Raw genomic sequence first — 17,262 nt, 5'->3', positions numbered from 1 at the left:
TTGGATTTTTATGTTATATCTAGGTTCAAAAGGTCATCTTTGATGTAGTTTAAACATAAAAATACTGAGGTTTCCATGTTGTTTTAGTAGTTTATGGGCGCAAAGGAACCAAGTCTGTGAAATTAGATCTCTCTTGGAAAATAGAGGATTAACTTTGGAAAATACAAAATTTGTATTTGTTTCTAGGTTAACTTTGTGTTTGCCAGTATTTTGTTGTTCCAGGGATGGGACAGGTGTCTTGCACTGAAGACCTCTAAGCCTCTGTTTGCATGAAAGAATTTTCCTCTTCAGTGGAACACAAGAGTAGTATAGAAATTCTTTGGCAGTAATTATCCATATGTACTCTCACACGTTTAGACTTTCTTCTTCATTTATTTCCATCCTTTTCCTCATTGACCTATTGACATAAAATAATTTCCTGTCATTATTATAATAGTGATAATTATGATACTATTTGTTCAGGAAATTATATGTTTTGTAATTAGCACACTTTAATGTTACAAACAATAGTGATAACTCTATCCATAATTGAGCATGAGAGCCACCTCGGAGAGCTGTTATGAGGATCTTACTGGTCACCTCACACTTCTTCATAGGAGTGCTCATTTAGCACAAGGAGAGTTAAATCATTACATGTGCGATTACTTGCTTAATGTCTGTCTTCCCAGTGGCATGCACACTTTCTGGTATGGCGTATTATCACATGTGTTTTCATTGGGATATCTCCAATGCTGAGCACAGTACCTTAGACTTAGGAGTCTGAAGAAACAACACACAAATGGAATGTTTGTTAAAGTGCCAACAGAGTGCTGGCACTTAGTACCTTCCCAGACGGTGGTTCGTAAGAGAATAATAACTAGCATTTGATCTAGCACTTTACATACATTATGTGATATCCTCAGTTGCGCCCATAATTAAAATGTGAGAGTTTTAAAACCATAGAGTTAATATATGCTTATTGTAAAAATGAGAAAGAGTCAATACTGAATATGTAAAATGAAAAGCGAATGTTACTGTATTAAGTTTGAATTTCCAACCTCTAATTAAGATCCCTTAACTTGTGTACATTGCTCACAATTTCTCTTAGGGCTATATAGCAACTAGGGAGAACAAAGATGGATTTTTTTTTCTTCTTAATTAATTTTTCTCCCTGTTCTCAATCTGTTGTATGTTTGTTTGCTTTTTTATCATTTGTTAGGGAAGGAGCAGGCTAGGGAAGGTGAACAGCCGCTCCTCTGGCTCTTGGCTCCCTATGTGGTTGATGAAGAAAGGAGCCGTTTCATGAGTGGCAGGACAGGGGTTCAGAAGCACATGAACAAAGAAGTCTAGAACTGGGTGTTTCTTGAGGCATTCCTGGTGAGAGCAGTCATACCGTATTTCCTATGTTCTCCCCTTTGATACGGGGAATGATATGAGAAGTCTGGGCTCAGGTCTACTGGAAGGACTCCTGTCTTGTGTTTTCCATACTCTGTGTCCACTGCCTTGACATGAGCCTTATTTTTTTTTTATTCTGTATATGTTTTTTTAATTTTCATTTTTATTATACTTTAAGTTCTGGGATACATGTGCAGAACATGCAGGTTTGTTTCATAGGTATACATGTGCAATGGTGGTTTGCTGTATGCATCAACTTGTCATCTACATTAGGTATTTCTCCTAATGCTATCCCTCCCCTATACCCCACCCCACAACAGGCCCTGGTGTGTGATGTTCCCTTCTCTGCCTCCACGTGTTCTCATTGTTCAGTCCTACTTTGTTTACAAAGTGGCTTTGTTTACAAATTTGGCTTTATTTACACTGTGAGGGGAAATCTCCTACTTAAGCCTTAGTAATGGTGAATGCCCCTCCCTGCACCAAGCTCAAGCATCCCAGGTTGAGTTCAGACTGCTGTGCTGGTAGCGAGAATTTCAAGCCAGTGCATCTTAGCTTGCTGGGCCCTGTAGGGGTGAGATCCACTGAGCTAGACCACTTGGTTCCCTGGCTTCAGCCCCCTTTCCAGGATAGTGAATGGTTCTGTCTTGTTGGCCTTCCAGACACCACTGGGGTATGAAAAAAACTCCTGTAGCTAGCTCAGTATCTGCCCAAACGGCCACCCAGTTTCCTGAAAACCCAGCACTCTAGTGGCATAGGCACCAGAGGGAATCTCCTGGTCTGCAGGTCTTCTTAAGACTGTGGGAGAAGCATAATATCTGGGCCAGAATGCACCGTTCCTCATGGCACAGACCTTCATGGCTTCCCTTGGCTTAGGAAGGGACTTCCTCAATCCTTTGTGCTTCCTGGGTGATGCAATGCCCCACCCTGCTTCGGCTCACCCTCTTATGCTGTACCCACTGACTAACCAGTCCCAGTGAAATGAGCCGAGTACCTCAGTTGGAAATGCAGAAACCACCCACCTACTATGTTGATCTCAATGGTAGCTGCAGACTGGAGCAGTTCTTATTCAGCCATCTTATGGGCCACCTCTCATTATTCTATGAGCCTTATTTAGTATCCTAAATAAATTTTCTTTGTGTACTCTCTCAGCCACCAACTTATTCATAACATTTGAGTTACCTGCCGTCAGCATAGGCAGTTTACAGAGGTGAACCTATTCTCTCTGTCTCATAAATAATTTCATGCTGAAACAGTATTTCCACAGCATTTCTGAACCAGAGAGGAAGTCATTACAAAGTGTTGAGTCATTACAAAGGTGGGGAGTGGGAGTCCTTGACAAGTGAAGATCGTCTCCGCTTTCCTCTTTGACTCTATGTAAGGATAACACAAAACTTAGCCTTTGCAAGTTGTTCTTGCAAGTTCCTGTGTTACGTGCTTTTCACATCCAGATGGCCATTTGTTTTTCTGTGTTAGTAAAATGGCATTTTGGATTTTTTTTAAGGGGCTACATAGTTTTCTATAGTGTGAACATACAGGTTCACAATTCCTTATCCACAACTTAAACTTCAAAAAGCTCTGGAAACAGAATGTTTCCTTACAATTCACTTGGTTTACAGCCAAACTTTGCTGAACTCATTTGATACTGAACCCTACCTGAACCACCTCGAGGCTATTTACTTTTAACTCACTTATGTTAATGTTTGTATGTTTTGTGGAAGAAACAGTAATATATTTGATTATAAGGCACTGCCCCCAGTCCTTCTTGGGGATGTTCTGTCAAATACGGTAGATGTACGTACTACTTTTCTTAAAGTTTTACATTCCAGAATACACATGGTCTTCAGGGCTTGGGATAAGGGATTGGAAGCCTATTTTAGACATATGGGAAAGGATACATTTTTAATTTAAGGTTAAAATCATATTTTGTAAAAGTCATATTAAATAAAATGATACTTTGTTAACATAGGTAATATAGGAATTAGATCCAGCTATAGATACAGATATCACTTTGTACAAAACTGGTTATTTATGACTTCAGATTAATAGGACAGCCCTCATTCAACAAGAGCTCGTTTTGTTATCTCTGTATGTTTAATTTGTCAAAGCTAAATTTTCAAGGCTGAATATTCATTGGTGTCTTTCTATTAGTCTGGGTTCTTGGGGAAGCAGATGCTAAGATAGGATTAAGTGTGCAAGGATTTTATCTGGGGAAATGCCTATGTGAAAGAAAATAGGAGCAAGATGGAGGAAGGCTGGGAGAGCTTTCAGACTGCAATGCCAGTCTGACCCCAAGTGAAGGAGAGAGGGAGAGAAGGTTGGCTGGAAGTGTCCTAGACTGTTGAGCAGTCTGAGAAAGGCTATCACAGGCCTGTGTCTCCCAGCAACAGGCCTGCCTTAGTATGCCTACTATACTCAGTGTTCCCAGTCACTGGCTGGGAGCAACCTGTAGGAGTGTAGCCTCAGAACGAATGTGGAGAGCATTCCAGAGTTTAGCAGCAGCAGCCCCAGCTCAGTAATGCTCCCTGTTGTTGGAAGTCTGCAAGGTGCATTTCCAAGGCCACTGCGATGGTTATTGGATTTCCATAGTTTTTCTGATTATAGAAGTGTACAAGATGGTTGTATATATTTGCTTAGAGACCTCTTTGCTGGTGTGCAGAATATTCAGGAGTTCAAATGGACCCATAACGCATGGGGGCATTTTGTTCAGGATTGGCTTGACAGGGGAGCTTATAGTACCAGTCATGTTGATTATGCTGTCGTTACAAACAACACTGAAATCTCAGGGGCTGAAGTAACAAATGCTTGTCTCTTGTTCACACTGCATCTTTGCATTGCATCATCACTGCATCTTTGATTGTGGGATGAGCAATTTATAGCTAGCTTTTTTCCATGTTGTCCTCACTCAGGGATCCAAGTTTTAGAGCCTCCACTATCTGGAACTAATATCGCTGGTCCCAAGATGATGTCAGGGAGAAGAGAACTTTGTGAATGACCCACTGGCTCTTGAAGCTTTGATCTGGAAGTAACACATATTATTTCTGTTGACATTTCATTGTCTAAAGCAAAGAAAGTCACCAGGCCACATCTGACCTCAGGGGAAAGTATGGTTTTCCTTTTTTTTTTTTCAGAAGAAGAGAAATATAGAATATGATTATCAGCCCTAATGTTTGTCATATGTATTTAGTCAGGGCCTCAGAGGGAATAGATGGCATTCAGACTAGGTACTGAGGGGAGCTTAATAAGTGGACTAGTTACAACAGTGTGGTGTTTCAGTGATCTAGCACTATGTAATAAACTATTCTCAAGCTTAGTGACTTAAAACAGTGTTGGTTATTAGTACAAATTGTGATTCTTTTGTTCAGGAATGCAGTCAGGGCATGGTAGGGACAGCTTATCACTGCTCTGTGATGTCAGGGGCCTGTGATCTCAGCTGGCTGGGGCCTGATCGGCTTGGGGCTGACTAGATTTCTCTCTCTCCTTCTTTCCCTCCTTCCACACAGCCTCTCCACAGGGCTGCTTTGGCTTCTTTGCAGCATGGCAGCCTCTGGTAGTTGGATTCCTGTACTGGTTGAATTCCAAGAACTCCAAGAGTGAGTGTGCCACAGAGGCAAGAGATAGAAGCTGCTAGTCTCCTAAGGCTGGGTTTGGAACCTGGAAGAGTATCCCTTATGCCATATTTCATTGTTCATAGTTGCACAGAGACCACCCACTTTCAAGGGGAAAGACATAGATCCTACCTCTTGATAGTAGCAGTGTTAAAGAATTTGTGGCTATATTCTGGGCAGTTTTACCACAGTTGCCACCCCTAAGTGCTGAATGTGCTGTGAAGCATCAGAGAGACATGTGTGGAGAGGCTTACCTGATAAGAGCCATGAACTTCAGTCATGGGTTACAACCTGCCTGAGGCAACTGTTCAGAGGGGATTCAGGGGAACCAATAACAAAGCTTCCTTCTCTTCCTTCCTTCCAGTCTCCTGCTAGAACTCCATTGCATGAATCCAAGTGGAAAGTGTATTGAAGGGAACCATGGGAAAAAGGTCCATACAGGCCTACTGGGTTACAGGGCAAGGTGAAAAAGGTGGAGAGTAGATTTAGAGGGGCAGGTGGAAGCCATCAGCATGTCCGTTTACCAGTATCAGCATCTTAGAGCAATAATTGGCAGGTATAAATGATTCCTGTAGAGTATGTTTAGGTTTAATGCATAAGTAAATTGCAGCTTAAAATTTTCTAGAAACACATTAGTGAATCTACTTTTTGTAGCTTATAGTTACTACCTCATTCAGTATGTTGATCCTTGTCCTCTGGAACCTAAAATCAGAGTTGGACTCCAATGTGGCAGGTAGAAATGCTAACAACATACTAGATATGAATAAATGAATCTCTAAAGAACAGGTATCACCACATCAGGCATATTATTACACGAATTTTTGCTGAGTCAGGGTGTGCAGTGGAAGAGCATTAGATTGTGAGTCAGAGATCTAGGTTTTAGTCCTGGCTCTATTTACTGCTGTGTGAACTTGTGCAAAGCTTCCAATGTGACTTCCCTGAGTCACATTTTGTATTACTCCATTTTCACGCTGCTGATAGACATACCCAAGACTGGGAAGAAAAATAAGTTTAATGGACTCACAGTTTTACATGGTTGGGGAGGCCTCACAATCATGGTGGAGGGCAAGGAGGAGCAAATCACATCTTACATGGATGGTGGCAGGCAAAGAGAGAGAGCTTATGCAGGGAAACTCCTCTTTATAAAGCCATCAGCTCTCATGAGACTTACTCACTGTCACCAGAATAGCATGGGGAAGACCTGCCCCCATGATTCATTTACCTCCACTGGGTCCCTCCCATGACACATGGAAATTGTGGGAGCTACAATTCAAGATGAGATTTGGGCAAACCATATCATATTTCCTCAGCTGTACAATGAGGATAGCAGTATTCCTCTTTCTTCCCTATAGGATATGAAAATGAAATGTAAGTGCATTCTGAAAAATCATATACTGTTATATGCAAAGATATTATCATAACTATTGCAGGACAGATTCTGCCATCTCATATGCAGTAAAAGGATAATATTGTTTGTTCAAAGACCGTTTAGTCAGTGTGCACCAGGTGCAAAATACTCTGCCAGACTCTGTGGGGAAATGAAGATGGCTGAAAAACCCTATCATCTCCATGGAGTTTATAATCTGGGATCCAGGAGACTGACATGTTAACTTAAGCAAGAAAGACTAAGTACTGTGACAGAGAAAGAAGCTAGGGTGGATGGGGGAGGAAGAGAGTGACATTGTGCTGAACCTTGAAGGTGAGCAGGTAGGGAGGGCATGGAGGAGTGTGTTTGGATGAAAGTACACTAGGAGAGTTGTGATGTCCTAAAGAGGTCAGGGAGAATGAGAGCTGAGAAAAGACCCTAATGTGATTTGTAAGGCAGGTGAACATTGATATCCATAGTAAGCAGTGCAGAGGCAGTCAGATAAGGGGGTCAGGAACCATCTGGTGGTTGACAAAATGAGGCCACTAGTATGGATTGGCATTCTGGGAAGTGTGGTGATGAACAGAAGAAAACAGAAAGGAAGGGTATTAAAGAGAAAGGAAAGGGGTGGAGAAAATACGGACACAAGGATTCAAGATTTAAGAGAGAAGAGATTGTCCCACTCACTAGCTGTAAAACCTTTCCACACTACCTAAAAGAGATGACTACTTCTCCCTTAAGGACTGTGCCCAGCTTTTTCCTCACCAGACTAATAAATGCACTTAGCATTTCCTTAAACATACTGGAATTGTAAATAATTGCTTTATTAACAACCCCTGGGGCTTCTGACTCCCTGGACCCGAGTTTCTTCTTTTCCTCTCTGATGCCACACTCTGAACTCTCTTAGTTTTCGTCTGCTCTGCTGACTGGATATTGTCTTTCCCTAAATGTGGGCATGCCTCAGGGACTATTCCTCCATGGATTGACCTTCATGATTACTATCATTGCTCTGCACAGACGGCCTGAAAAGCTGCTGGGGCTAAGTATTTGACCACTGGCTAGATCTCTTCATCTCAATGACCTGTTGCTTCCTCAAACTTAAAATGTCAGGAGCCAAACTCATAATGTCTTTTTCCTGAGGCTAGCTGAATTTGTCCTCTGCATGCCTTCCTTTTGTGAATAATATCATTTTCCCCACTTACCTGGCGTAGAAGCCTTAATTATCCTTGAATTTTTTCTCTTACCCTTCTGGAATATAGTGCCAATCTTTTATTGCAAGGTTCTTGAGTCTGTTTTTTTGTTTCTTCCCCCAATTGTGTCACTCTGGGTCTTTTATCTCCACATATCTTCACCAGTGGTAGTTTTCGCTTATAGTCTCATTACTGCAAATTCATTCTTCAGATTATCTCACACATAACTGCTGGATTGTTTTCTAAACACATCATCCTTCCTCTAAAACCTTGAATGACTCCACTTCCTACAGTGTTCTTAGTCTATGCATTGTGCCACAGCCCTCAACTCTGTGTCATCCTCATTCTTGGTTCAAAGCCTCTCCTATACAGTACTCAGTCCGTTTTCTCTGCTTGGAATGTTCTCTTCCTTCCTCGTCTGTAGTCAAGTCTTACTCATTCTTCAAGGACCATCCTAAATCCCACAGCCTCCTGCAACTGTCCCTGACTTTGGAGGTTCTAGGCTTCTCTGTTCCCTAGAGTTGGTAGCTCTCGGTGCCTGTGTCATTCTGAGTATGTGCTCCTTTCTATTGTTACATGATTTTTCATTTGACCCTGCCTCCCTGCTCTATTCTGAAATCCCTGGAAGGGCCTGCATCCTATGGCTACCTGACAGTGCATCAAGGAGACCTGGGCTTTTCAAAGCACTCACAGGGATACTAGGAGATATTTTCAGTTTATGAGGGAAACACAGTGACATCTGTTGGACACCACATGAACTACCAGCTCAAAATAGTTGGCAGTTTTGGCATGAAATCATATTCATTACTTTCAATTTGGTCTTACCAATTAAAAAATGAGTTTGGGCTGGGCACGGTGGCTCACATCTGTAATCCCAGCACTTTGGGAAGCTGAGGAGGGCGGATCACCTGAGGTCGGGAGTTTGAGACCAGCCTGGCCAACATGGTGAAACACCATCTCTACTAAAGATATAAAAATTAGCTGGACATGGTGGTGGGCACCTGTAGACCCAGCTACTCAGGAGGCTGAGGCAGGAGAATTGCTTGAATCCAGGAGACGGAGGTTGCAGTGAGCCAAGATAATGCAACCGCACACCAGCCTGGGCGACAGAGTGAGACTCCATCTCAAAATAAAATAAAAATGAATTTTTGGTGGGTTCTGTGTTTAAGAGCAAGTATCATATAAAAATTGATGTGGAATAGGAAATGAGGTTTGTAGCAGACAAAAACAAGTGAAGCGGTTTAACTGGTTTTGTCACTAGCTTGGGAAACCCTCCATCGGGGTATGTTCTTTCAGGGTCCTGGGCTGGTGGGAGACCCATAGAGAGTTGAGAGGTGTAGCCAAAATGGCTTCAGTGCTTGTCCTGGATCTGGCAGGATTAGAAAGAGGGGACAGGTAGGTTGTTTGGATGGGAAATGGTTGTATAAGTAGCACCTTAGGCTCAGTCACATTATTTCTGTCAAACGTCTTGTTAACTAGGGTAGTCTTTTGTTTAGTGGGTTGTTTTCCTCCTTTTAAAAAAGATATTGTTAGGAAATCATAGCAAAAGTTTGGGACTATCTCTGGTGGATAAAGGTAGAGACCTCGAGGTGAATGTGCTGAAGTTAGAGGTGGATGGAAGGGAAGATAATTACGTACTATCCTTTCTGCAGGCAGCTCACAGGCATTAGCAGTGATAACTGTGACCTCAAAGAAAGCCTGCACCTTAGGTTTTTGCAAAGAGCAGCCAGCTGTGTTTCATTCAACCAATTATTCCATACAAGTGCACTTGGAAAGACAGAAGCAAGAAATCTACCAGAAAAACTGATTTTTTCCACCATCTCTTGTGTGCTGAAACCATGCTTGAACAATATACATGGGTAGAATAATTTCAGCCATTTCCTTGAAGGCATGTGTGCTGGGTTCATAGAATCCACTGTGGAGCCCATTTGTTTTATAATCTTGTCTTCCAAATACGTACATACATATTCATGATCTGCATCCTGGAAGCTCAATAATTCATGGCTTATTGACTTAGGTTGATGGATGAAAGTTTTTTGGGGACTAGAGAAGTACAGATAGAAATTTTGAGAGGCTGAGAGCAGCCACACTTGTGAGTTGCCCACTTGCTGTTAGTGTGTGGGTGAGTGGGCTGGAACTCCGGAAGAGCCCAGTTTGGCTCTTATGTTTTGGACTTTTATGCCCAGTGAAAATAGTGACTGAAGATTTTAAGAGCAATTAAGTACCGTTTTCAAATTATTATCACCATTATAAAATATTAATGGACTATAATTGGGTGCTGAGTTTGCCGGAGGAATACACTGATTGCTTATGTCATAGTGAGGAGTGGGGAGGATAGACTGCCATGCAGCCATGATTTAGCTCCATTTCTCCTGTCCATTCTTCCTCATTCCTCTCTAGTCTGGGAGACAGTAGGGGGTGTTCTGGAGTAGGAGAAGCCTAGACACAAGTCCTCTTACTTGTTCTCTCGCACACTTCCTATTGGATTTTTGGATGCTTTAGCAGCTCTGTGCTCTTTGTCACTTTGCTGTCAACTGTGCCACTTCCCGAGGAAAAACATCTTGAAGTTTTATGCCTGGTTTCCTATAATTTTGTGGAATTTTACTGATCATGTCATTCCTTTCAGTGAAAAATGGGAAGAAGGAATAAAAAGCACGAATTTAAGATGTCACCTTGGCTGAATTTTGAGATTTTGTTTTTTAAATTTGGTGGTTCTGTGTTAAATCTTTTGTAGCTTCCCTTGACTTGTTTGAGCCCCAAATGAGGAACCATCTCTGGGGTGAACCATACTAAAAGGTAAAGAGGAAAACAGGTATTGATCGATTTATGACCTATGCAACTTATGACCATTCGACTTTACGACCACAATCGCTAGCCACGACTGCTCCACGTCTGGCAGCGCAAACGTTGCCCAGCTGGGCATATGACAGTGCGGACCAGCTTCTGGCAGCACTAGCATCTCCGCGTGCACCATTTCAACTGTTATCCCAGACTCGGTACAGCAATTTGTGTTTTGTGTCTTGGATATTTTTCATCAAACCCCTCCCAATAAACTTCTTATACATTTCGAAGCAATGGACTCAAACATTGAACGATTTGCAAGGATTGAACGGATGGCGCACGATGTGTTTCGTCCGTATCGTGAAATTTATGAAGAAAAAAATAAACATACAATTCAGTCAAAGCTCACCATGTTTATGAAAAAACCAACTCCGGTAACTCCAACTGCTGCCTCAGATGACGACATCAACGATCCGCAGCCAAGCACCAGCGGCCAGTAAAATGTTTCGTACATGTTTATATATTTTGATATGTTTTGCAATAGGGAAAATGTTTCCTATGGTATTTTTTACACCTGTATTTTGTATTTTTGTATGCACCTGTATTTTGTAATTTTGTATGTTTTGCAAATATTAAACCAGCTGTACTGGTAATGCAGTGTTTTACTTAAACCTGATGAATGTAAAAATAAACAAAATGGTGTAGAGATGATACAAATGGCATAAAATGAACAAAGAAAATTATGATATATAACAATAATGAAAGAAAATTATGATAAAATATGACTTAAAGATTTTTATAACATCATTTCACAGTATTGTACATATAGCATACTCAACTTACGACCAAATCGTGTTACGACCGGTCTGTCGTAACCAATCATGGTCGTAAGTCGAGCACTAGCCGTACTGTTTTTGATCTTTGCATTTCATAATTCTACTTGTATATTTCAATAATTTGGAAAAAAAAAACAACCTTGTTAAACTTATTGACCTATGGCTTTTTTCTTTTTTTTCCGTTTATTTTATTGCATTTTAGGTTTTGGGGTACATGTGAAGAACATGCAAGATTGTTGCATAGGTACACACATGGCAGTGTGATTTGCTGCCTTCCTCCCCATCACTTATATCTGGCATTTCTCCCCTTGCTATCTCTCCCCAACTCCCCACCTCCCACCGTCCCTCCCCTATTTCCCCCCAACAGACCTCAGTGTGTAGTGCTCCCCTCCCTGTGTCCATGTGTTCTCATTGTTCAACACCCACCTATGAGTGAGAACATGCGGTGTTTGATCTTCTGCTCTTCTATCAGTTTGCTGATAATGATGGTTTCCAGGTTCATCCATGTCCCTACAAAGGACACAAACTCATCGTTTTTGATGGCTGCATCATATTTCATGGTGTATATGTGCCACATTTTCCCTGTCCAGTCTATCACTGATGGGCATTTGGGTTGGTTCCAGGTCTTTGCTATTGTAAACAGTGCTGCAATGAACATTCATGTGCAAGTGTCCTTATAGTAGAACGATTTATAATCCTTTGGATATATACCCAGTAATGGGATTGCTGGGTCAAATGGAATTTCTATTTCTAGGTCCTTGAGGAATTGCCACACTGTCTTCCACAATGGTTGAACTAATTTACACTCCCACCAACAGTGTAAAAGTGTTCCTATTTCTCCACATCCTCTCCAGCATCTGTTGTCTCTAGATTTTTTAATGACCGCCATTCTAACTGGCATGAGATGGTATCTCCATGTAGTTTTGATTTGCATTCCTCTGATGACCAGTGATGATGAGCATTTTTTCATATGTTTGTTGGCCTTATGTATGTCTTCTTTTGTAAAGTATCTGTTCATATCCTTTGCCCACTTTTGAATGGGCTTGTTTGTTTTTTTCTTGTAAATCTGTTTTAGTTCTTAGTAAATTCTGAATATCAGCCCTTTGTCAGATGGGTAGACTGCAAAAATTTTTTCCCATTCTGTTGGTTGCCAATTCACTCTAATGACTGTTTCTTTTGCCGTGCAGAAGCTGTGGAGTTTAATTAGGTCCCATTTGTCTATTTTGGCTTTTGTTGTCAATGCTTTCGGTGTTTTGGTCATGAAGTCCTTGCCTACGCCTATGTCCTGAATGGTTTTGTCTAGATTTTCTTCTAGGGTTTTGATGGTTTTAGGTCTTATGTTTAAGTCTTTAATCCATCTGGAGTTAATTTTAGTGTAAGGTGTCAGGAAGGGGTCCAGTTTCTGCTTTCTGCACATGACTAGCCAGTTTTCCCAACACCATTTATTAAACAGGGAATCCTTTCCCCATTGCTTGTTTTTGTTTGGTTTGTCAAAGATGAGATGGTTGTAGATATGTTGGGTTGCCTCCGAGACCTCTGTTCTGTTCCATTTGTCTATATCTCTGTTTTGGTACCAGTACCATGCTGTTTTGATTACTGTAGCCTTGTAGTATAGTTCGAAGTCTGGTAGTGTGATGCCTCCCACTTTGTTCTTTTTGCTTAGAATTGACTTGTCTATGTGGGCTCTCTTTTGGTTCCATATGAAGTTTAAGGTGTTTTTTTCCAGTTCTGTGAAGAAAGTCATTGGTAGCTTGATGGGGATAGCGTTGAATGTGTAAATTACTTTGGGCAGTTTGGCCATTTTCACGATATTGATTCTTCCTAACCATGAGCATGGAATGTTTCTCCATCTGTTTGTGTCCTCTCTTATTTCGTTGAGCATTGCCTTGTAGTTCTCCTTGAAGAGGTCCTTTACGTTCCTTGTTAGTTGCATTCCTAGGTATGTTATTCTCTTTGTGGCAATTGTGAATAGCAGTTCATTCTTGATTTGGATCTCTTTAAGTCTGTTATTGGTGTATAGGAATGCATGTGATTTTTGCACATTGATTTTGTATCCTGAGACTTTGCTGAAGTTGCTTATCAGTTTCAGGAGATTTGGGGCTGAGACAATGGGGCCTTCTAGATATACAATCATGTCATCTGCAGATAGAGACAATTTCACTTCCTCCTTTCCTATTTGAATACCCTTTATTTCTTTTTCTTGCCTGATTGCTCTGGCTAGAACTTCCAGTACTATATTGAATAGGAGTGGTGAGAGAGGGCATCCTCATCTAGTGCCAGATTTCAAAGGGAATGCTTCCAGTTTTTGCCCATTCAGTATGATATTGACTGTTGGTTTGTCGTAAATAGGTTTTATTATTTTGAGATATGTTCCGTTAATGCCTAGCTTATTGAGGGTTTTTAGCATAAAGGGCTGTTGAATTTTGTCAAAGGCCTTCTCTACATCAATGGAGATAATCATGTGGTTTTTATCTCTGGTTCTGTTTGTGTGGTGAATTACGTTTATAGAGTTGCGTATGTTGAACCAGCCTTGCATCCCCGGGATGAAGCCTACTTGATCATGGTGGATAAGCTTTTTGATGTACTGTTGCAATCGGCTTGTCAGTATTTTATTGAAGATTTTTGAATGTATTTTCATCATGGATATTGGCCTGAAGTTTTCTTTTCTTGTTGAGTCTCTGCTGGGTTTTGGTATCAGGATGATGTTGGTCTCATAAAATGATTTGGGAAGAATTTCCTCTTTTTGTATTGTTTGGAATAGTTTCAGAAGGAATGGTACCAGCTCCTCTTTGTATGTCTGGTAGAATTTGGCTGTGAACCCGTCTGGACCTGGGCTTTTTTTGGGTGGTAAGCTCTTAATTGCTGCCTCAACTTCAGACCTTGTTATGGGTCTGTTCAGGGTTTCGGCCTCTTCCTGGTTTAGGCTTGGGAGCAGGCAAGTGTCCAGGAATTTATCCATTTCTTCCAGGTTTACTAGTTTATGTGCATAGAGTTGTTTGTAATAATCTCTGATGATGGTTTGAATTTCTGTGGAATCTGTGGTGATATCCCCGTTATCGTTTTTTATTGTGTCAATTGGTTATTCTCTCTTTTCTCTTTTATTAATCTGGCTAGTGGACCCATAGTTTTTAATCACTGAAGGCTCTTGAACATTGTCTTGCTCTGTTTTTTGCCAGCTGCTTATTCCTCTTCCTGTACAGTAATCTTGAGCTGTATTTGTTCATGTGGAATTTTGCCTGTTTCTTACTGTGCCTGTAGTAAAACAGTGACTTACATTCTGTTCTCCACTGCACTGAAAGCATACCTGTGTGCCCCTCAGCCCACAGACTGCTGGTCTGAGGTAAAGTTAAGGGGATTCCGGTAATGTCCTGCAGAAATGAGGTGGTTCTTCTTAGAAGTTGCCGCTGTTGTCTCCACAGCTTTACAGGCAGGCTCCAGCTGGTTCCAGGACAGAGTTATTCCCTTCAGAGCCACCCAGCAGTTGGGGAAGCTGGGGATTCTTAAGCTCAGCCAGAAAGCTCAATGCCCTGGTGCCATCTCACACTTATGTTATCAGATGCTGTCCGAGATCCGGTTGTAACCCAGGGAGCCATAAGTAAGGAGCCTGACTCAGCTGGGATGGGAGTGGTAGAGCCCAAGCAATCATTCTGTCTTCTCAGTTACCCTGGACTTAAATAGAAGAGTACTGTGGAAGCAGAGGGCCAGATGTAACCATCACAATAGTCAGTCAGTAAATGCAGTTGAATGAGGTAATTAAATGCCCAGTCCAGTCATGAGCCTGCATCTAGGTAACATGGAGTGATGGTAGCAATATTAGACCTGGATTGAAAAAATCATATTAAGCAGGCCAGTTTTAGACAGACTAATAATTTCTCTATCCAGTGAGAGCCAGATATTAAGTAGACCTACAAAATCTTAATGACAAGTATAAGAGGCTTTCATTTGGAAATACTTGATTTATTAATTGAAAACTAAAAATGTGTACCATCTAATATATTCAATTAATGCATTATTTTCAACTGATAAAATTTTGGGAAGCTGTCTAGCTTAACAGTTTAAGAAATGGGTTTTGAGGTTAGCAAGACCTTGGTTTGAGTCTAGTTCTTTGCTGCTTTAGCTATGTGACTGTGGCAGGTATTCTCATCTGTGTATATGTATAACCTATGGATAATAATACCTACCTTACCAGGCTTTTATGAAGACCAAATAAGATTACTTACTTAAAGTACTTATCATCTCTGGCACTTAGTGCTAAATACGTACCAGCTATTGTTACTTGTTTGTGTAACCAGTTGAATCTCTAAAATCGGACATCCTTCGCATGACTCTTGTGTGTTACTAGCCAATACATTTTATACCATTTTTGGTCATTATAGTGTTTTGATTTTAGATATTATGCTTATTGCTCCTTAACATACTTTTACATTATTTCACAGCCAGCATAACTTTCGATTTTCTTTCTTTTTTTGTTTTTTGAGACTGAGTCTCACTCTGTTACCCAGGCTGGAGTGCAGTGGCATACAATCTCAGCTCACTGCAACATCTGCCTCCCAGATTCAAGCGATTCTCCTGCCTCAGCCTCTTAAGTAGCTGGGATTACAAGTATATGCCACAATGCCTGGTTTATTTTTGTATTTTTAGTAGAGATGGGGTTTTACCATGTTGGTCAGGGTGGTCTCAAACTCCTGACTTCAGGTGATCTGCCTGCCTCAGCCTCCCAAAGTACTGGGATTACAGGCTTGAGCCACCCCACCCCACCCCTAACTTTTGATTTTCTCTTATTTCTCCCAGAATGTGGTATCAACTCAGTGGGTTATATGATTGTTTTCCCATTTATTCTAACTCTCAGTGTCAGATGTTCTCAAACTTCAGTGTGCAGATAATTACTGGGGAACTTCTTCATTGCAAACTCCTGGGTTCCAGAGACTCTGCTTTAATAGTTAGGGTTGAGGCCCAGGAATTTGCACATGAGCTAGCACCCAGCTGCTTCAGTGACCACACTTGGAGGAACACTGATCTATGCCCTTGTGCCAGTACTTTTGCTATTTATGGTCTTTCACTGGACTAGGATTCAGAAGACATGGGTTCTAGTTGTATGTGTGCTCTCAAGGGTCTTAACCCAGTTGAGGATCCAGTTTTGTCTTCTATGGTAATCCCCACCCTGTCAGCCTCCCACAGCTATGGTGAACATCAGATAAGAGGGTAGATTATGGTGAAGGCTTTTCCAAATGAGCAAGGCATTAAAGTGGAGATAAGGAACCTCAAAATATTTTGTATAATTTAAGACTTAGTAGTAGCATCTAAAGGCAAGTAGTGAAAGGTGATTGTTGGGTTCTTAAGTATTAGGGGTTCCAAGAATGTGTTTTGGCCTCTAACGTGTGAGTAGTGTTTGATCGAGAGAGGTACCCCCCATTCTTCAGGATGCTGGACAAGTGCCATTATTTTTTACTATGAAATCAACCCTGAGCTCCTGTGTGGTGCTATTAAGATACATGGACAGTGATTTCAGTACCGTAAAACATTTTTTAAATGGAAATGTTATCAGCTTGGGATGGCAATACTGACCAGTGACTGGTGTCATGTATATCACAGAATACTATACGGTATCACTGTTCCTACTGCTGACCCAGTTCTGCCAGATGCCTTAGTGCTATGGGCAGGAGGCAAAAGAGTGCTCCTTATAATTTGAAGTTACATAATAAAGATGTGATGGGAAGATTTTCTTCAGCTGAGTATAACCATTATTACTTTTTTTCACTTCCCATTTTCTAGGTCATTAGTGGAAAGATGATGCACACAGACATTTAGATCCATATACAAATATGCTCTCTCTTCATCCACATATAGAAAAGCCTACAAGAATCTATTATTTATCCCAGAGCTGTACTGTGGACCAACTGTGGAACATAAAGAAATGATACATGTTTATGGTAGAAAGCCTTTGAGAATGTGGAAATACAATAGAAGCTATTGGAACATTTGCTGCTTTTTTTTTTTAAAGCATATCTGTAATTACTGTCTGAAGTCATGTGCTGAATTTCCAGCCTGATTAAGTACCGTGTCTTGCAGACAAGGAGGCTCCCTGTAAGGCATGTGATGTAATGTGTTCA

General features: G+C 41.1%; 1 protein-coding gene across 4 annotated transcripts in view; it reads left to right on the top strand.

Moving 5' to 3' along the window:
• FAM160A1 (family with sequence similarity 160 member A1) overlaps positions 1-17,262 on the top strand; it is a 278,667-nt gene that overhangs the window by 200,098 nt on the left and 61,307 nt on the right. The window lies entirely within an intron of this gene.

This window comes from Sapajus apella, unplaced genomic scaffold (assembly GCF_009761245.1).
Source record: "Sapajus apella isolate SASKATOON/1434 unplaced genomic scaffold, GSC_monkey_1.0 scaffold61, whole genome shotgun sequence".
Classification (NCBI taxonomy): domain Eukaryota; kingdom Metazoa; phylum Chordata; class Mammalia; order Primates; family Cebidae; genus Sapajus; species Sapajus apella.
The sequence above is the reverse complement of the archived record's forward strand: the minus strand, read 5'-3'. Positions and strand labels throughout refer to the sequence as shown.